The sequence below is a fragment of the Equus przewalskii genome, chromosome 26, assembly GCF_037783145.1.
Source record: "Equus przewalskii isolate Varuska chromosome 26, EquPr2, whole genome shotgun sequence".
Classification (NCBI taxonomy): domain Eukaryota; kingdom Metazoa; phylum Chordata; class Mammalia; order Perissodactyla; family Equidae; genus Equus; species Equus przewalskii.
In genome coordinates, this window is record NC_091856.1 from 15197283 (window position 1) to 15216628 (window position 19346).

General features: G+C 43.1%; 1 protein-coding gene and 1 long non-coding RNA gene across 26 annotated transcripts in view; one reads left to right on the plus strand and one right to left on the minus strand.

Moving 5' to 3' along the window:
* The window catches only part of PALM2AKAP2 (PALM2 and AKAP2 fusion), a 467702-nt gene that overhangs the window by 326192 nt on the left and 122164 nt on the right, over positions 1-19346 (plus strand). The gene's annotated exons all lie outside the window — the stretch shown is intronic.
* On the minus strand, positions 3681-19303 carry LOC139079572 (uncharacterized). Its single transcript, XR_011533293.1, has 3 exons — positions 18903-19303; positions 5420-5543; positions 3681-5291 (listed from the first exon to the last, which is right to left on the minus strand). It is a non-coding gene; the product is annotated as an uncharacterized lncRNA (long non-coding RNA).

Sequence of the window (19346 nt, forward strand, 5' to 3'; positions counted from 1 at the left end):
TCCTCTCCCACAACATCTTAGCCAACACTTGGTATTGTCTGTGTTTTGATTGTAACCATCCTAGTCGGGGTAAAGTGGCATTTCACTGTGGTTTTGATTTGCGTTTTTCTGATGGCTAATGATACTGAGTGTCTTTTCACGTGCTTTTTGGCCATTTGTATGCAGTTAATTTTTTAATGGCTTGATTTCCCTTGTTTGTTCAAGGGTGGATTCTGTTATTAAATTCTCCACCACAGGCATCGCCCTCTCATTGCAGATGCTCAATGTTTTCTGAATGAGGGACCCTCTTCTTCACTGTGGGGGCTCAACCCACCTTTCCTCTTTAGGATCACTGCTGCCTCCCCCCACCACTGCCCTGGGTAGGTGGGTGAGGTCTCATCAATTTCTTTTCTTTCCATTTCTTTTCCTTTCTTTTCTTTCTCTTTTCTGTCTGGTTATTTTCCCCTCACATCTCAGTTTTTATTGTTATTATTACTTAATCATCTTTATTAGCCTATCAATGTTATTTTTTATTATGGTAAAATATACATAACCGAAAATTTACCCTATTAACCATTTTTAAGTGTGTAGTTCTGTAGCTTTATGTCATTCATAGTGTTCTGCAACCATCACCACCATCCACCTCCAGGACTTTGTCATTATCTCAAACTGAAACTGTACCCATTAAATACCAATTCCCCATTCCCTCCTCCCTCCAGTTCTGGGCAACAACCTCAATGTTACATTTTATATGTAATAATATCTAGCTGTCTTCTCAACGAGAATTTAAACACATCCTATTAACAGTAAAAAGCCAGTAAGATGGCTAGATCTCAACCTAGCATTTTAATATCTTCTAGACAAGGCGAGCTAGAAAGGCAATCCCTTTATATACATTCAAGACTAATGCTGCAAAATAAAGTTACTAGGAAGCTGCTACATGCTAGATTTTAAAGGAAGTTGCTGGTCACAGAGCTTCCTTTCTTCTGGGGATTGAACCGCGTGGTGCCAACATCCTGGAAGTGCCTTGACTTTGTCCAGCTGGGTGCTTTGCTGGGAGCCACAAATTGCACCTGTTCAGCTCTGCATTGTTTGCTTGAATTTTCTTTATTTGATGACTGTTCAAAACGACATGAACCCCTGTTAAAACTACATCAATCTATTTTGAAGAAATAGCTCTTGAGTAGAAATTATATGATTTGGCTGCCATTTTAATCAAATACACCAACGAAATCCCACATGCTATCTTTCCCTTGCCTTCTTGTTGTATATAAAGAGACTAAAAACTAAGTATTGGCAAAAAGGAGCACAGAAAATTCTAATACACCAAAATTTTTCTCAGAAAGAAGGCTTGTACTTATTTACATTGTTGAAACATGAACCAAGGCCTATTAAAAATTTTAAGTTTAGGGGCTGGCTCCGTGGCCAAGTGGTTAAGTTCGTATGCTCTGCTGCGGTAGCCCAGGGTTCGGATCCTGGGCGCAGACATGGCACTGCTGGTCAGGCCACGTTGAAGTGGTGTCCCACATCCCACAACTAGAAGGACCTACGACTAAGATATACAACTACGTATGGGGGGTTTGGGGAGATAAAGCAGGAAAAAAAAAAAAAAAAGAAGATTGGCAACAGTTGTTAGCTCAGGTGCCCATCTTTAAAAAAAAAAAATTTAAGTTTATTGGAGCAAAAAATCCATTTGAACCAAGCAGTACCAAACTGGAAGTGGCTAGCAGTGTTCCACCACAGGAGCTGGGGAGAGACTCATAGAGAAAAGGCAGAAGCAAAGAAAGGAAATTATCCATTAGCTATATAGCTTAGAGCCTAGTTGGCTATTTATGATTGGTTGTCCTTTGTTCTTTGATTTCATAACATTGAGGCATTTACAGGCTTAGATTCTGGTTTGCTTCCATAGGCCTCTATAGCATTAGAGCCACATCAAACTAATGGCCTCCTTGTTTAATTAATTTAACAACATATAGAATATTGTGCTTAGGCATGAAACAAGATGGGTACCATTTAGGCAAGTTGGAGATTCTGGCTGTTAAACCATTTGAAAGGGACGTGTTTCCTAATCAAGGACATGGGAAAGCCACATCAAAAAAGGATGTTGTTTCTCTATATGTCAAACTTACTGCTGGGAGAGATTGTTCTCCTGGAAGGGCAGATGTTCTCTGTTACAAAAGGGGAAAGCATTTAGACCCTTCCGGTTCCTGTGGTGAATAGAGGCCACAGCTTTCTTTGGACGTCGCTTCTAAAAGGCCGTTCTGCTGAGTGCCTTTTGTTGGCAGCAGTGTCGAGCCACTTGTCCTTTGTATATGATGATGACGACATTGAGGATTGTGTTGTGCAGGGGCTCTGGACAAAAAGACACATTTGAGACCAGAAGTCCTGTCTACAATGTGTCCCTGCATAAAGATGGCTCTAAATTTGCTTCCTTGCTAAAGGAAACAGTTTATTGTAGATTTTTTTAAATCCTTGTAACTATTTAGAGTAGTGGATCTCAGAGGGGGTTGGCAGTGGAGGGTAGGAGGTATACCCAGACTACATGGCTACATTTTCACACTACCCCCTCTTTCAGAATCACTGTCTTGAATGTTTAAAACAATATGCATTTTGCATTATTCAAGGAAATGGATGTGAAAGGCCCTCTTGTAAACTGTAATACGCTGCATCAATACGGGTTATTATTATTCTTATGTATTACTCTCTATTTGTCAAATAAAATGGAAGTCAAAGAAATGAAGTCACAACCATTGACAGCTCTCAATTATCTATGGAGAGATAAGGAACATTCCTGGAGAATGAAAGATCTCAGGTACCTTCTTCTTTGCCATTTTGTTTCTTCACCATGCTCTCTTGCCGCTAACAATACTACCTAATATTGATTGAGCATTTGCTATGAACTGAGTACTGGGCGAGGCCCGTTCGTAAACTGTCTCATGTAATCCTCAAAACCACCGTGTGAAGGAGGAACTGTTATTAATCCCATTTTACAGATGTGGTGACTGTGGCACGAGAAAGTTAAGTAACTTCTTAAAGATCTCAAAGTGAGCATTTGAACCAGGTAAAAAGACACTTTTTAATCTATTTGGCTATTGATGAATGCAGATTAATTTTACTATTAGCTAAAGCAGGAGAGCTCCAAGGATGGGGCAAGAATAGCTTTGCCTGATAAAATACTGGACAGCCAGTTAATTTGAATTTTAGATAAGCCATGAATAATATTTTAGTATTAATATGTCTCGAATATTACATTGGACGTACTAATAAATCATTACCTAAAATTTAAATTTAGCGGGGCATCCTATATTTTAATTTGCTAAGTCTAGCAGCCCAAAGGCAGGAGGGGTGTTGCAAAGGAGGTGAAAGGAATTGCTTAATGCATTTGCTGATTGTAGTTTGGGATTATTTGTGGTTTTTAATTTAATTTAATTTTACTATGACTTTATTCATTACAGGAATATATATTATATTAAGCTTTAAATCAGACAGATAGACAGTTTCAGTTCATATAATGTACTGATAACCTATCAACAGACCTCTCCTGATACACTTTTTTCTTAGAAATAAAGGCTTCCGAACCTGACCCATGTCAAGATCTGTACCTCATTGGTTTCTCTGCCAAATGAAAATGTTACCACACAAAGATGGGGGTCTTCTACCCAATGTGTATTAAAAAACCCAATTATTACACACCAGCTTTTGAGAGAAGAATACAGCTTTATTGTGAGATTGATCTGCAAGGAGACACGGGGCAACACTCTCAAATCTCTCTCCTAACCCAAGTTTGGGGCAAAATTTGTGGGATGAAGTGTAGGGTGGTCTGAAAAGTGGAGATAGATGATTGGAGGTAGGGAGAGGTGAGGTAATTGATGAATTGTGCGAGCATAGTCAAGGTTCATGGCTCTTCATAGGACATGTGCACAAAATGGCGGCACTGGCATGATCTGGGGGTGGAGTTTTTAGCTTCTTGACATCAAAGGGTCACCTATCCCTCATCCACACAGGCCAACTTGATGAGTCGGTGGTCTTCACTAGCCTGAACTGGACAAGGAGTCAACTCTCAGTTTCTGAAAAACTTAAGCACTTGTTGCCATGGTGACCCAAGCATCAGAGATGTTATCTATAGGGTGGGTTTTAGTAATTCATTATCTAACTACTTTTGCAAACAGACAACTAACTGAGTATAGTTAAAACAATTTGACCCCCAGTTTCAAAACTATGGGAAACTCTGCCCCCAGTTTGTTTCTCTTGAACTAAAAAATAAGCTTTTCTTCAATCTGGGCATGTTATCATTTTTCTGAAGCCTGTTCTAGGATTTTCACTTCGGCTGGGCTAACAGTATTGGCCTGGTTTCATTTTCTGCAGATAATTTTATCATCCTAGTTTTTAAAATGTTGATGAAATATTTTTGCACTTTTATCAACTCTAGTACTTGGAAAAATTCCCCTCTCTCTGAGTGGTCTCCTCCTAAAATAGATGACACCGGCCTGAATAGTCCCAGCAAAAGTTCTGACACACTCACAAATATTTCCTGAAGACACCAGTGCATTTCCTCCTATGCACATTTCTAGCATTCTAGTGGTGGGAGCAACTAATGATGATAAAACTCTAAAATAGTCTCTGTGCGTGGATGTCAGGGCCCATTTGCAGATAAGCCCGTCTTCTTATAAATGATCTGCCCCAATCTAATTAGCTTCGAAACAGGGCTCATTTGCACGTACCAAAGTCTATGACTTCCCATAGCACTAAAGCAAGCAAACCAAACGCAGAACCCATTGGCAGAAACCGTTGGTCTTTGGTGCTCTTGGAACATTGCCAATCTGGTTCTCACTTAGGCAGCAATTTGCCTATCCAGTTAATTTATTAATAAATTGTCATTAATGTCCTTGAGGGTTTGGCATGGTCACAAGTTATTCCTGGAAAACAAATTATTCACGTGGCCATTTACAAAAGGCCTTGTCTTTCTGAAACAAGTCAGGTATCACAGAGGTCTCATAAATCTTGAGCGTAACCTTCAGATTATATCCGTTGGATTCATAGACAGAAAGCTCTTGCTTTAGTATACAAGCACTTAAGATTGTTTAAGTGAAGGGCCGGCCCGGTGGCGCAGTAGTTAAGTTCACACATTCTGCTTCTCGGCCGTCCGGGGTTTGCTGGTTCGGATCCTGGGTGCGGACATGGCAGCGCTTGGCAAAAGCCATGCTGTGGCAGGCGTCCCACGTATAAAGAGGAAGATGGGCATGAATGTTAGCTGAGGGCCAGTCTTCCTCAGCAAGAAGAGGAGGATTGGCAGTAGTTAGCTCAGGGCTAATCTTCCTCAGAAAAATAAAAATAAAAAGATTGTTTAAGTGAATATCTAGTGCTTCTCTCGATGAATTATCGAATGCCTTCCTTTTCCATCTCTTTCTTCTACCCATCCTTCAATGGCCTTCCCCCTTACCTTTTTCTGTCGTAGTGAAAGCTTGTAGTTACCATGTTGGAAATCATGACACACGTGTAAATTGCATGTAACAACAGAGAACATGCTCGGAGGAGATGGTTGACTCATTGGCGAGGAGAACAGGCTGCAAAACACAAATAGGTTTACATTCCAAGAGCTGGGCTGTTCTGATGTCACTTGAGCTTACTACCATTGCAAAAATTGCTTCTTCAGAAATGTGCCAACAAGAATGTGACATTTCCTTCAGCTCAACGTTCTTATGTCTATTTCTGAAAAGGAAAAGGTACCAGCAGCTACAACCCCACACCGTCTCCCAAAGAGATCTGGGCCAGAGGGGAGGGTGTTGGATCAGCTGCCTCCTCTCCATACGCTCAGACTCTGAGTTTTGATCTGTAACGTGATGAGTTTTTGAGTGAATTTCAGTTTAGAAAACTGAATAATGACTATAATAGCTAACATTTATTGAGAACTTTCTGTGTACCAGGTGTTGTCCTGGATCCTTAGGGTATTATATTATTGAATTCTTAAAACCACAATCCTATGAGATGGACACTATGAGTATCTCCAATTTGCAGGGGAAGAAAATATACAGAGACACTAAGCAACTGGTCCAAGGACACACAGCCAAGGAGTCCCAGAACCCAGATCTAAGCAGGCAGTCCTTGCTCTTAATGACTTTGCCTGGTCCAACAAAATGATGATGCTGGTATGCAAACACACAAAGGAGGTCTCGCAGCCCCTGATCCATAAGGGAGCTTTTATGTAGTCCAGTTTGCGTCTGCTCTTCAAATGCAAAGCTGTTGTTTTCTGGTGGGATAAGATTAGATTTTCGTCCCAGAGATTTGGTCGCTTTGCAGGCTTGCCCTTGGGTCTTCATCCCATCAACATTCTGATTACATTTTTCATTATCATTCTACTGCAGCGATTCATGAATATGATAAAACAGAACTGCCTCTTCAGTAAATAAGGGAAGCTGGGCCTACTGTGAATAAATAGACCTTTCATTAATCTGGAGGAAGTCAGCATACAGATGTCCTGCAGTATTTATTAGGAGGCCACTATACCTACCACGCCTGAGCTTGGGGCAGTTTCTTTTTTTAATTTTTCCTAAGATGTCTGCATTTCTATGTTACACAGCATTTGTTAACTTTTAGGTAAAAAATCAACTCATTGAATGTTGGTGCATGCTCTTATATGTGGCATACTATATTTAAACATATTTGAATAAAAATTCAAATTTTGAGGATGATTTTTCAAGTTTATGTCAATAAATCTTTTGGAATTCTTTTTTGTTTGTTTGTTTTTTTTAGCTCAGGAAGATTAGCCCTGAGCCAACATCTATGGCCAATCCTACTCTTTTTTGGCTTGAGGAACATTAGCCCTGTGCTAACATCTGTTGCCAATCTTCCTCTTTTTGCTTGAGGAAGATTGTCACTGAGCTAACATCTGTACCAATCTTCCTCTGTTTTATGTGGGATGCCGCCACAGCATGGCTGAAGAGTGGTATGTAGGTCAGCACCCAGGATCCGAACCTGTGAACCCGGGCTGCTGAATCAGAGCACGTCAAACCTAACCACTACACCATGGGGCCAGCCCCTGGAAGTTTTGAAAATAAAAGCTTATTTAAGTTGAGAAATAGACCAACATCATCCACTGAGTCATTATATTTATTATTCTTAATGTGTTTTAAATATGTTGGTTCTTGCAAAGAAAACATGAACAAGACCCAAATATGAAAAAAATTTTCCAGTTTATATTAAGATTATCCCATGAGTGACATAGGAAAATCCCTCTTAAGAGAAAGGACATTGCAAGCGAAGCAAAGAATCTTTTTCTTTTTCAAATAAAAAAATGCATCCTGTTTCTAAGCATTTTTCATAGTATTTGACAGTTTATTAAAATAAACCTTTTTCCTCCATGTGGATTTTATCAAACTTTCTTATCCTATAATAGCCATTGGCCCATCATTCCTATTTTCTTCTCCTTGCTCACCCTTCTTCCTTCCTCCTTTTCTCTCTTCCTTCCTTCTGTGCTTCTTTCTCTGCTTCTTTATCTGCCTCCTCCCTCCTTGCCCCCACTCCCTTCTTGGCCCCCTCATTCACTAAGGCCACTATGTTACTTTACTGTGTTATTTCATTTAACTTTTCCAACTAAACGCTGAGATAGGTACCCTTACTTGTCCCATTTGTGCAGCAGATGGAGAGATCGATGCTCTGAGAAGGTAAGTGACTTCCCCAAGGTCATGAAATCTGTAAGGGTGGAGTCAGGATTCAGTCATGGTTGGAATATTCCAGAGCCCACAGTTTATTGTTTTCCATACGATGAGTAAGTATTTCTTTTACAATTGGGAAACTATTTTAACTAAAATGTAATGACAGGAAACTAGCTATGATCCTCTAGGAGAAGAAATTAATGAAGAACAGATCTGATTTAAGATTACTCTGGCTTTTTGGACTGGCCACAGGGAAGTTACAGAGCCGCAGACTGGCACGGATTAATAATGTCAAGTAGCTGACATCTGCTGAGAATCTAAAAGGTGGGTTCTATGGCCTCTATAAGCATTATCTCATCCAATGCTGACCACAAACCCATGCTCTGTAGCATATATAGTACTATATAGCTGTCCCCATTTTAAAGACTAGGAAACTGAGGCACAGGGAGGTAAACTGCGGAAGGTCCCACCTGGAGTTAGTGGAGGAGTGAGGGTCTGGCCTCTAGTGCATATCCTCCTCACCGTGATGCCAGACCATGTCTTGCCTGTGATCCAAACGTGCTCTTCCTTTTCTTGAGAGTTGCTGAGCCAGTTAACTTCACAAGTAGCCATTCTCTTGGAGTTGAGATCCACAGCAAAGAAAAGACCAGAGAGCTTTCCCCGTGGAGGGAATCAATTACTTTCAAGCCACACACTCTTTGTACAAGTGACATGTCTGAAAAGAGCTGTGTTTGTGATTAAAGCGTTAAAGAGAAGAAGGCCACTGATAATAGGAGAGAAAAAGGAAAGGCCAATTGAAGCCACCCATGGTGAATGTTAGAAATTTAAGGGTCAATGTGATCCTTTCATATGAAACCCTAAATTCTTCTTAGAAATTGCTTTACAGGAAAATCTAATTTGTTTAGTGTTTTAAAAGTGCAATTTTTTTTTACCTAAAAGTTCAAGAGCTACTCTACCCAATGTACTTTCAAAGGCTGTTTTGGGGCTGGCCCTGTGGGATAATGGTTAAGTTCTGCCTGCTCTGCTTCAGTGGCCTGGGTTCACAGGTTTGGATCCCAGGCATGGACCTACACTGCTCATCAGCCATCCCACATATAAAAATGTGGAGGAAGATTGGCACAGATGTTAGCTCACTCAGGGTGAATCTTCCTCAGCAAAAAAAAAAAAAAATGGCTGTTTTGGTGAGTTGGTACTTTGTTTTTGAAAAGATATTTCCTAGAAAACTGATCAAATGGGGATCTTTTTTGAACCAGTTCAAAAGAACATTTTATTGTAATGATTTCTGATCAGAATGTTGCTGGAGAGAGAATGACTGGAGAAAGTGACAGGTGCTAAAATGTTTAAGTAATGAGGAAGGGGATTTTATTGAGAAAGGAGGACAGTAGTCTGGAAGGAGCAGCAAGAAGAACACCCATGCCACCTCCAGGCCCGGTGGTTCCAGGGAGAGAGAGGGAAAGCCCTTGCCTTTGCTCGCTGCCGCATCCCAGCCCCTACAATGGTGCCTCATGCATGGTAGGATCCTAGCAAATATTTGTTGAAAGGGTGAATGATTGAATGATAAAGGATTTAAATTTTGGCGAGAGGAACCTTTGGAGATTGGCTTAGGAAGCTAACTCAGGTGCATTGTGAAAGGCGGACAGGATGGAGGAGAGGCCAAAGGCAGAGATCTGTTAAGGGGCCATCGAATGGTCCAGGAAGAAAGGAGGAAGGATGGCCTGTGCAGAGGCCGTGGGGGACAGTAAGAGGGACCACAGTGACTTGGTGAGGAAGTGGACGGAATTGACCACAGGGATTGTGGGACCCTTAAGTCAGGAAATACAGGGAAGATGAGTGGGTGGAGGGGCAGTAAGGGGTTTGGTTGGAGTATGTGGGTTTGATGGATCTCGAAGGGAAGATGCTGAGCTCCAGGTAGGACTCCGGGGTGCACTCAGCAGAGTATCTCTACTCAGGGGAGGGTCAGGATGATGAGAATATGGGAGAAGAAGATAGTGGATGGAGCCCCAGGGAACAGCAGCCTTGGGGGGCAGGCTGAGTGAGAGGCCTTGAAGGGGAGGAGTTGGATAGGCTGTAGCTGGTGAGAAGGGCTTTCCAGGTAAGGAGCAGAGTATGAGTAGAAGAGGTTAAAGAGCTGGTGGGTTCAGGGCAGACCATGTGATGCCAAGGCAGACCAAACGAAAGCAGTGGGTAATGCTCAGGCTAGAAGAATTGGGGAGCAGGGGTCAGGCGGTGTGGACACTGACTCTGCTCATTTCCGCACATCACAGTTCCCGCCCTGGGATAAGATGGAGCCCCACTCTTGTAGGAACCAGGCCTGCAGGATCCAGTGCCTGGAAGGGACTCTCCTCAGTGAGTGGCCACGAACCACAGCGCACATGCTTGTCAACGTGGACCTTTCACTTCCCCCTTGATATTCAGGTCCGTGGCAGCATCCTCTGTTTGCAAAATATTCCAGAATACGGAGAAGTGGCTGGAGGCTTTAACAGAACTCAGAGAAAAACCCTGGGACAACCAGATTGAGAGGAAAATATTTCTAGGATACTATGACAGAGAAGGTGGACATATATCCACACCGACACCACAGCCATCCCAGGTGCCTGGGCCGCCTACACTGATGGTAACCACTGCTTCTGCCCTTGTCTGGCCTCACTGCCAAGGCCGCCAGAGGTGGGCCATAGATCTGACCCTGGCCTTAAAACCAAATTAAGCAGGCCTTACCTTCACCATCCCATGTAATTGTTATTATTTATTGTTTTCTTTAGAAATAATAAAAATACCAAAGAAAGCAAGCTTCCAGGAAAGAAATTCGGCCTGAACTGGGCCTGGGTTTGTGTCCTGACTTGGACCCCGTCTTGCTGGGTGGTTCTGTGCAAGGCCATCCCCCATGTAGGATTCCCTTGCTTCACAAATAATAACCAACATAGAATTCTTGCTTTGTAGCTGGCCCTGAGCTTACAGCTTTACACGGATGATCTCATCAGCTCACACAATCATATAGGGTAGCTGTGCTCATGGTCTGCCTTTCACAGGTATAGATTTGGAGGGATGGAGATGCTGAGTAACTTTCCCAAAGTCACACAGCTAATAAGTGGCAGATCAGGATTTGAACCCAGGCCTTTGGCTCCAGAGACCCTGTTTTTCACTGACACTCAGCTATGCTATAAAATGAGGAAGGCCGCTTGGGTGATGCGTAATTTTCCTCTTAGCTCTAATTCTCATGTCTCGGACATGATATGCCCTCACCCATCCCAAACAAATACAGAAAACACTCACATAAAACAGGGTAGCAGGGGCCGGCCCCGTGGCCGAGTGGTTAAGTTCGCGCGCTCTGCTTTGGTGGCCCAGGGTTTCGCTGGTTCGGATCCTGGGCGCCGACATGGCACTGCTCATCAAGCCATGCTGAGACGGTGTCCCACATGCCACAACTAGAAGGACCCACAACTAAAAATATGCAGCTATGTACCTGAGGGCTTTGGGGAGAAAAAGGATAAATAAAATCTTTTAAAAAACAAAAAACAAAACAGGGCAGCGGCGGCAACCGTCCGTCTATCTAAACACACAGTTCTCTGTGCTTGCCTATCTTATCTCAACCAGTCTATAAATTACTTAGCAGTGGGCCACTCGGCTCCTCAAAGCCTGAGTCCTTTGCAAGAGTCACAAACTGTTTCTGATACCGGCAGCTTTACTCATTTATGCTCTCTGTCGGGTTTCTTAAGGTATTTGAGTTTGCAATGCCTGCTTTGAAAATTAACTAGGTAGTGATGTAAAAGGAAAAGGAAAGGAGGAAAGTGGGGAGGGAGGAAGGTGGGCAGGGAAAGAAGGAAGGAAACAAGGAAGGAAGGAAAGGAGGGAGGAAGCGGGGAGGGAGTGAGGAAGGAAGGAGGAGAGAGAGAGAGAAGGCAGAGGTGTTTACTTAAGGAGTTAGAGAACCCTTGCAGATAATGTGGGTACAGATGCTTTAGCTGACTTTATCATAAGCTATTGTGGTTTCTGAAGTGATTTCATTTGCCATAATCCCACCCTAACAGAAGCTTTTAATATGCTGTAGAGGAAGCTATTAACATTTTTTGTATTTAAATGATCTTAACACTTTATAATCTTTGTGGTTACTTAGGTAAGTAATTAACTTACTCTGGCGTAAATAAACTTCAAGTGCCTTCCTATATTCCCCGATCATATTCAGTGAGCTTATATTAACATTAGCATATACAATTTAATATGTTCAATATTGTAGAAGAAAAAAGCCTATATTCTCATTGGGTAATTCTCGGCATTAAAACATTTGATGAGAGAGTCAGAAACTACTGCAAAGACTACCTTTGTGATCATCAGAATTATTAGAATTTAAAATGTCAAGGGGCTGGCCCGGTGGCACAGCAGTTGAGTGCGCACGTTCCGCGTCAGTGGCCTGGGGTTCACCGGTTCAGATCCTGGGTGCGGACATGGCACCGCTTGGCAAGCCATGCTGTGGTAGGCATCCCACATAGAAAGTAGAGGAAGATGGGCACGGATGTTAGCTCAGGGCTAATCTTCCTCAGCAAAAAGAGGAGGATTGGCAGCAGATGTTAGCTCAGGGCTAATCTTCCTCAAATAAAATAAAAGAAAATAAAATAAAATGTCAAAATTTAGCCTTTTTTTCCACCTAATATAACTGAAAATCCTTATAGTTCTTTTCATAAATTAACAGCCTGTACTTAAAAGTTCTGAGGGAAACACTTGAGAATTACTGGAAAAATGTTACCGACCCACTTTTTAAAAACTAAAAAATAATTCTCATTTTACCTACAATTGAAATGGAATTAAGCACCACTGGAAAAAAGGTAGTTTTGCCTTTAAACCACAGATCGTTAATGAGAAACCAATTCGTTGGGTTCACTTGGGGAGAGCTGTCCTCCACGTTGGGCACTGTTTCCCAGCATGCCATCTGTGAACACGCTGGGTACATTCCAAGTATATTCAGCATATTTTGTGTTTTTGATAACAGGCTTAAAGAGCACCTTGTTTTATGCTGTGTCTCCATTAGGGCATAAACTCTGGAGTGTTTACGAGATTTTTTACATGCTTCAGTTGTTAAATGAGAGAAAATTCTCAGCCAAAAAACAAAGAACTTGGGCCTCATAGAGCTTTGTTGTTAATTACCAAAGTAATACACCTGTAGGTTCTTGTCATTAACACATAAGCTTTGGGGCCTCTGGAACTAGAGGTTTGGGACCCCAGTAGTCCTGTGTGGACATCTGTGCCTTCCTGCTCCCCTCACCAGAGGGACTCTGTCCTCTGTGCTCTCTCCCCCATCTTCACTTTGCCTTCCCCCTCCACAAATAGCCATTTTCCTCCCTCCTTTCCAACACAGAGCTTCCTGATGTTGCTGCTTCCCATTGAAAATCTTAGTTTGGAATAGTGTTTGACTTTTTCTTTGTAATGGTACCGTTTAAATGTATGTCACAAGGGGCAATCTGGATGACACAATGTCACTTTGTCAATGCAGGGAAGACACAGTGCAGCTGTAATGTGGGACAAAATGAAAACAATTAGATGGGCGAATGTTGCTCTGGTTTTGCAATGTTCGGAGTGTTTTCAAAGGTCTTTTGTAAAAAGAGTCTCAAGTGGCCGGGGTGAAGGTAATCAGGTCACCCTTTCCTTATGTCAGAGGATTTGGCAAAGAAGAGGCCACGTGTGAGGATGCAGGGAAAGGAAATAAATGTGAAACAGGCAAGAAAGGAACTTCCTTGGGCACTGGAAGCCAGAGACCCTGGAGAGGAAATGAGGGAAAGGCAGGTACCACAAACTAGGCCAAGAGTAAACACAGTCCAGGAGCCAAGGGTTCTCATTTGACGCTGTCCCTGTCTCTGTGTCTGTCTGCTTTCTCCTTCCCTTAAGGATGATTGCGTCCACCCCAAATGGTTGCCCAACCAGGCTGTGTAACAGGATCATGTGGAAAGTTTAAACAAATGCAGATTCCTGGGCTCCAGATCTTCCAGGGAAATGAACCCAGATTTTTTTTTGTTTTTTCAATTTCCCAGCTACTCTTGATGTGAGCTAGCTTGGGAAACACTGATTTGCAAAGTGTTAAGAGCTGACTACCACTCAGCAACCAGACCTGACCTTAAAGAAGAGATGGTTTTGAGAGGGGTATTTTTAATTTGATAAAATCCAACTATAAGTCAAAACAAACAGTCCATAGACTGACACATGTCAGTCTTATGTGTTGTACATTCAGGAAGTTGATGGTTAAAACAGTCAAAGGATGGATCATCTCTTCTATGAAAAAGCCACATTATCTAGAGATGAACTTTTTACCCGTAAATAAGAATCAGACATCAGTGGAGAAAGGTCTTAAGTGGGAAATCCACGAACATATAAAACATCCAGATGAATAGGGTAAAACCACTATTTGAATTAGAAAGCCAGCAAATGATCTGTGGGAATCCTAGCACTGAGCTGGTCGGCTCTCCCAGGTCCGGCAGCCCGCAGGACTTGTAAATTACTCGAATGCCTACAGACAAAGTGTTGGAGGTTGTCCAGTGCCCACCCCACTATTTTTATGAGTATTTAACTCAAGGGCCTAACTCAAGTCGGGTGGGGTTAGTTTTCCTGGTCACCTCTTGTTCTGATCTCCTATTTTGTCTGAATTCTTAATCTCACATCTATCTTGCCTGATATCCACCCTGTACCAACCCTCATACAAGCCCCTTGCTTTTGGTTCTCCAAACAAATGCCGTTCTAAGTGGTCTAGGGGTTACCAGAAGGGCTTACAACATAGCACAGCAAACAACTTTATTTGTTTTATTTATTTATTTTTATTTATTTTTTCTTTTTTTCCCAAAGCCCCCCAGTACATAGTTGTGTATTTTTAGTTGTAGGTCCTTCTAGCTGTGGCATGTGGGATGCCGCCTCAGCATAGCTTGATGAGTGGTGCCACGTCCGCACCCAGGATGCGAACTGGCGAAACCCGGGACCGCCAAAGCAGAGTGCGAGACCTTAACCACTCGGCCACGGGGCAGGCCCCAGCAAACAACTTTAAAATGTCTATTGGTCATTCTCTTTCTGTTGACCCACTCTGTGATCAGGACTCTCTCATTCACTGCCTCCTCCTCATCACCCCAATCTTTCATCTGACTCCATAGGTTTTATAGGCTTCTGAATTCCAAAAGTGAATTGCACTTGAACAGTGTATAAACATTTTTTTTTTTTTTTGGTGAGATAGATTCACCCTAAGCTAACATCCATTGTCAATCTTCCTCTTTTGTTGCTTGAGGAAGATTAGCCCTGAGCTAACATCCATGCCAATCTTCCTATACTTGGTATATGGGATGCCTCCACAGCATGGCTGATGAGTGGAGTAGGTCCACACCCGGGATCCAAACCCGCGAACCCCGGGCTGCCAAAGTGGAGCACGCAGAACTTTAACCACTCAGCCACAGGGCCAGCCCCTAAGCATTTTTTAGCTCAAGAGAGATCACTAAATTGTCTTCCAAATTTATCTATTTATTAATGTGAATTTATATTCCCATCAACAGTGCAATCACTTAATTTTCCTCATTCCCTCACCAACAATATCTAATACTTGTATTTTATGTGTTTACCAATATCACAGGCAAAATATATTGTCCCAATATTTTCGCTTGCATTTCTTTCATTATGAAGAGTTTGAGCATGTTTTTATAAGTTCAATGGCCAGATGTACTTGTTTATCTATAAACTACTGGCTTGTTTTTTCTATTAGGTAGTTGGTAATTTTCTTCAATTTTCTTATTGATTTGTAAGAACTCTTCGCATGTTAGAGACAGTCACGCATTGTTATATATGTTGCAAATATTTCCCCCAGTTTGTTTCTTCTCTTGGATTTACAATGGGGCATCTGGTCCCATGGGGATGCCCTTGGGATTGGGAATTTTTCCTGATTTTCCAATGACCTCACTTAGTGCTTGGCGGGGAAAGCCCCACAGATTAGGGTTATTGGTTTGATGTGGGCTAGCCTTTTTAGTGTCGATTTTGTTTGCTTTTCCCTCTTACTCTTTTTTTCTAGCAAACCTTTATTTTCTGTGGGGCACATTTAGCACTTGAGGATTACACTCAGCTGGTGCTTTTTGGTTCTTCTCCTTGCTTGAAGGAGGAAATGGCAAATTCTCTTTTATGACGGGCCATTCTTGGCCCCTCCTTCAGGCTTCAGATCAGCTCTCTGAGCCACTCACAGGTCTTTTTTTCAGCTTCTACTCTAAGGTTGGGGGTGTGTGGCTACCGCTAGACCATTATTTGCTGAATTTGGTTCATTTTGCTCAGTTTGGGGAGAGAGAAAGAAGAGGCTTTGTCAGTCTGTGTCTAGGCCGACTCCTTTCCCAGACACTTAACCTTTACTTTTGGTGTTTCTCTAATAAGTACATTCTATTTCTTAAGTCCCCTGGAGGCCACTCTTACTCAGGGGCATGGTTTAAAGTGGGCTGGCAGCATGGCAGAGGCGACATGAGCAAAAACGTACACCTCAGCCATAGGGAGAGAAATTCTGATCTCCTCTCCTGCCAAGCAGAATTTCCGTGGAAGGTTTTGTGTCCTGGATGGGTAGCGCCTTTGGGAGCATTTAACATTTACACATCCCAGCTAGGGTTTTTTCACAGAATTCGTAGCCTTTTATTGGCTTCAAATGTGCTTCTAAAGTGCGTCTAGGAGACTAGATGTGCTTCTTTCATAAAATATTCTCAGCTGTAATAACCATTATCATGTCAAGAGACATACGATGTGATGAACCCATAAGCACGCACTGGGTAAAGCCAGCCTTTCCCATCTCCTGTGTTTCTCACACTTCTGCCTTCATTTTTTTTTTTTTTTGAGGAAGATTAGCCCTGAGCTAACATCTGCTGCCAGTCCTCCTCTTTTTGCTGAGGAAGACTGGCCCTGAGCTAACATCTGTGCCCATCTTCCTCTACTTTCTATGTGGGACACCTACCACAGCATGGCTTGCCAAGAGGTGCCGTGTCCGCACCTGGGATCTGAACCCACAAACCCGGGGCCACTGAAGTGGAACATGTGCACTTAACTGCTGGGCCACCGGGCCGGCCCCTCACTTCCACCTTCTTAAGAATCGCCTGGGAGCTGTGAAAACAATTTCTCTAGCCCTGCCCCAGAGATTCTGACTTAGTAGAGAAAGTGGAGCAGGAGTCTGCATTTTTAGTAAGCACAGAAGTGGTTCTGCTATCTGTGGTCCTTGGTACCGGCTTTGAGTCCAAGGCACGATATCTCAACCTCAGCACTGTTGACATCTGGGACAAGGCAATCATTTGTCACTTGGGGGGGGGGGTCCTGTGCACTTTAGGGTGTTAAGCACCATCCTTGGCCTCTATCCTTTAGATGCCAGTAGCAAGCCCTCCCATTAAGACAGTCTGAGTGGCCTCTAGACATTGCCAAAGTGTCCCTGGGGGGGAGGAGGTGTGTCAAATCACCCTGGATTGAGAACCACTGAGCTGGGGGAAAATAAATGAGAAAATGTTAATTAAAAACAGTTTTTACTTTCACCTGCAGTTGTTCATACCCTTGCATGGTTTTCACTGAACAAATTAAACAAATATTTCTGAGCACCTGATATGTACCAAGCCTTTTATATTAAAAATGTTTAATTTAATCATAGCTACCTCTCTAATATCTTATAAGATGGAAGAAAAGGAAATGTTGTTGTAAATTAATATCTACTGAACACGCATTTTTCCTAAATTAATATTCTCAGTAGTTTTTGGTAGGATATACCAGAATTTTTTTTATATTAACAGAAAGTTAATATTAATTAATATTAAAATAATGTCAATATTTACATTGGCGTTGCTTTAGGAAAGAAGTAACTTAGAAGAAAGCCAGTGTGAATTGCTGTACTCTTTCTAATAATGAAACAAATTTTATTTGTAAACTTTATGCTTATTCTAATTTAGGAACATATGAAGAAAGAGAGATGGCGCACCTGCCATCATACTATTTATAAAATCTCACCTCTGCTGTAATTTTGGACTCTTTCCTTGGAGAGACCATGGTCTATATAAATAAATAAGTGTACCCAGACACGCTCATTTCAATGTGAGGTTTTCACTTGATGGTAAAATGTTAAAAATAGATCATGATATAGGGCACACGAATATTTAACTCCTTAAGTCAGTGATGTGAAGGGAAGGAAGGAAGGAAGAAAGAGAGAGGGAAAGAGTGAGAGGGAGGGAGGGAGAGAGGAAGGAAGGAAAACAGGAAAGAAATTGATTGAGGGTGAAGCCGTGAAATCTCTTGCTGCTGGTCAGTAAATTCTGTTGAAATTCAAGAGTGTAGGGGACAAACATCCAAAAACCTGGCGAAACAATTCCTAAATGCCAAAAAAAAAGAAGCCTATTGACATTCAGGAGCCCTGAGGAGAACAGCTGATGTCTCCACTGAAGCCTTTAATCCCTCTTGAGTAAAGGTGTGAATAAATCTCAGGCCAGGAAAGAAGCCTTTTCTTGGAAGGGCGTTATTTTCCCTGTGTCATTAGCGTGGACAGGCTTTCTGGGCAATTCTCGAACAGATCGTTTCTTTGTATTGGAAATCAAGGACCTCTGTGGATTAGGAAAGAAGAACCAGCCCCTGGCGGTTGTCTTTCCCTGCTGCGTTTGGAATGCAGAATTGACTCTCATAAGAGGACCCAGGACCTTGGCCAGCGGTTCAGAAAGAAGCAGGCCAATTGAAGATGGAAACTCAGAGAGTAAGGGCCTCTGGCTTGCAAAGCTGGAGAGAGGGAATCACTGGGAAAAGGCAAACCCTGATCATGCCTAGTGGAAAGTTGAATCAAAAAGTCGGACTTTGTGTTATTTTCCTCTGCAGAGAGCGTGCAGAGTAAGATTTTGCTTTTTTAAAAGGCTGTTTTCTGTGTGGGGTGCATCTCTCTGTCCTCTCTCAGGATTTCTAGACGGTCCATTTTCGAAGGGTCGTTAACATTAGTTAAATATTCATGGTGGGGGAGGGGATTACAGACTGAAATTTCAGACAGCTGGGGAGTGAGGGATGGCTGGCCGCCCGCCTAACCGAGCCCCACGCGGTGTATCAGCGGCCTCCTTCCCCACCGCTGGCATTGTTAACGCACGCGGCGCTTTGACACCAGGCCACCGCCTGCCACAACCTGGAGGGCAGCGTGAAGGCTCTGGCGAGCCTGTGAGCCGGAAGCACCCCTTCCACACCTCAGCCTCTGGCCTACATCAGGGAGGGGCCCCAAACACACGGAGAGCCCGTCCCTGTCACAAAGACCTCCCAACCGCGCCCAACGGTCCTACTTACCCGGGGGCAGTCGTGGTGCTGGGTAAAGAATGAGGGACTCTCTCCCCCCTCGGGTAGGCACTCAGCAGCTCCTGGCGTTGTGAGCGCGCACACGCACCCACACGCTTCCACATACTCGTATGGATACACCAACACACACGTCCACATGCACGCGCGCCGACACGCCCACCCGTGCGCTAACACAAGCCCACATGCCCAGACACAGAGCCCTCTCCTCAGTTAGGAAACAGCTTGACTTGCCCCATCTCTCCATCCCTCCATCCCTCCATCCCTCCATCTCTCCATCCATCCATCCAATCTATCCATTCATTCCTTTCTTGGTTTCTTGGTTTGTGCATAGATTCCACCAAAGCCACAGAGAAGTGAGGGTGGTTGGGGAGGGGATGTGGAAGCGGAGGGGCGGGCCGCGGGCGCCGGGCGCCGGGAGCGGGGCGGGGAAGGGGC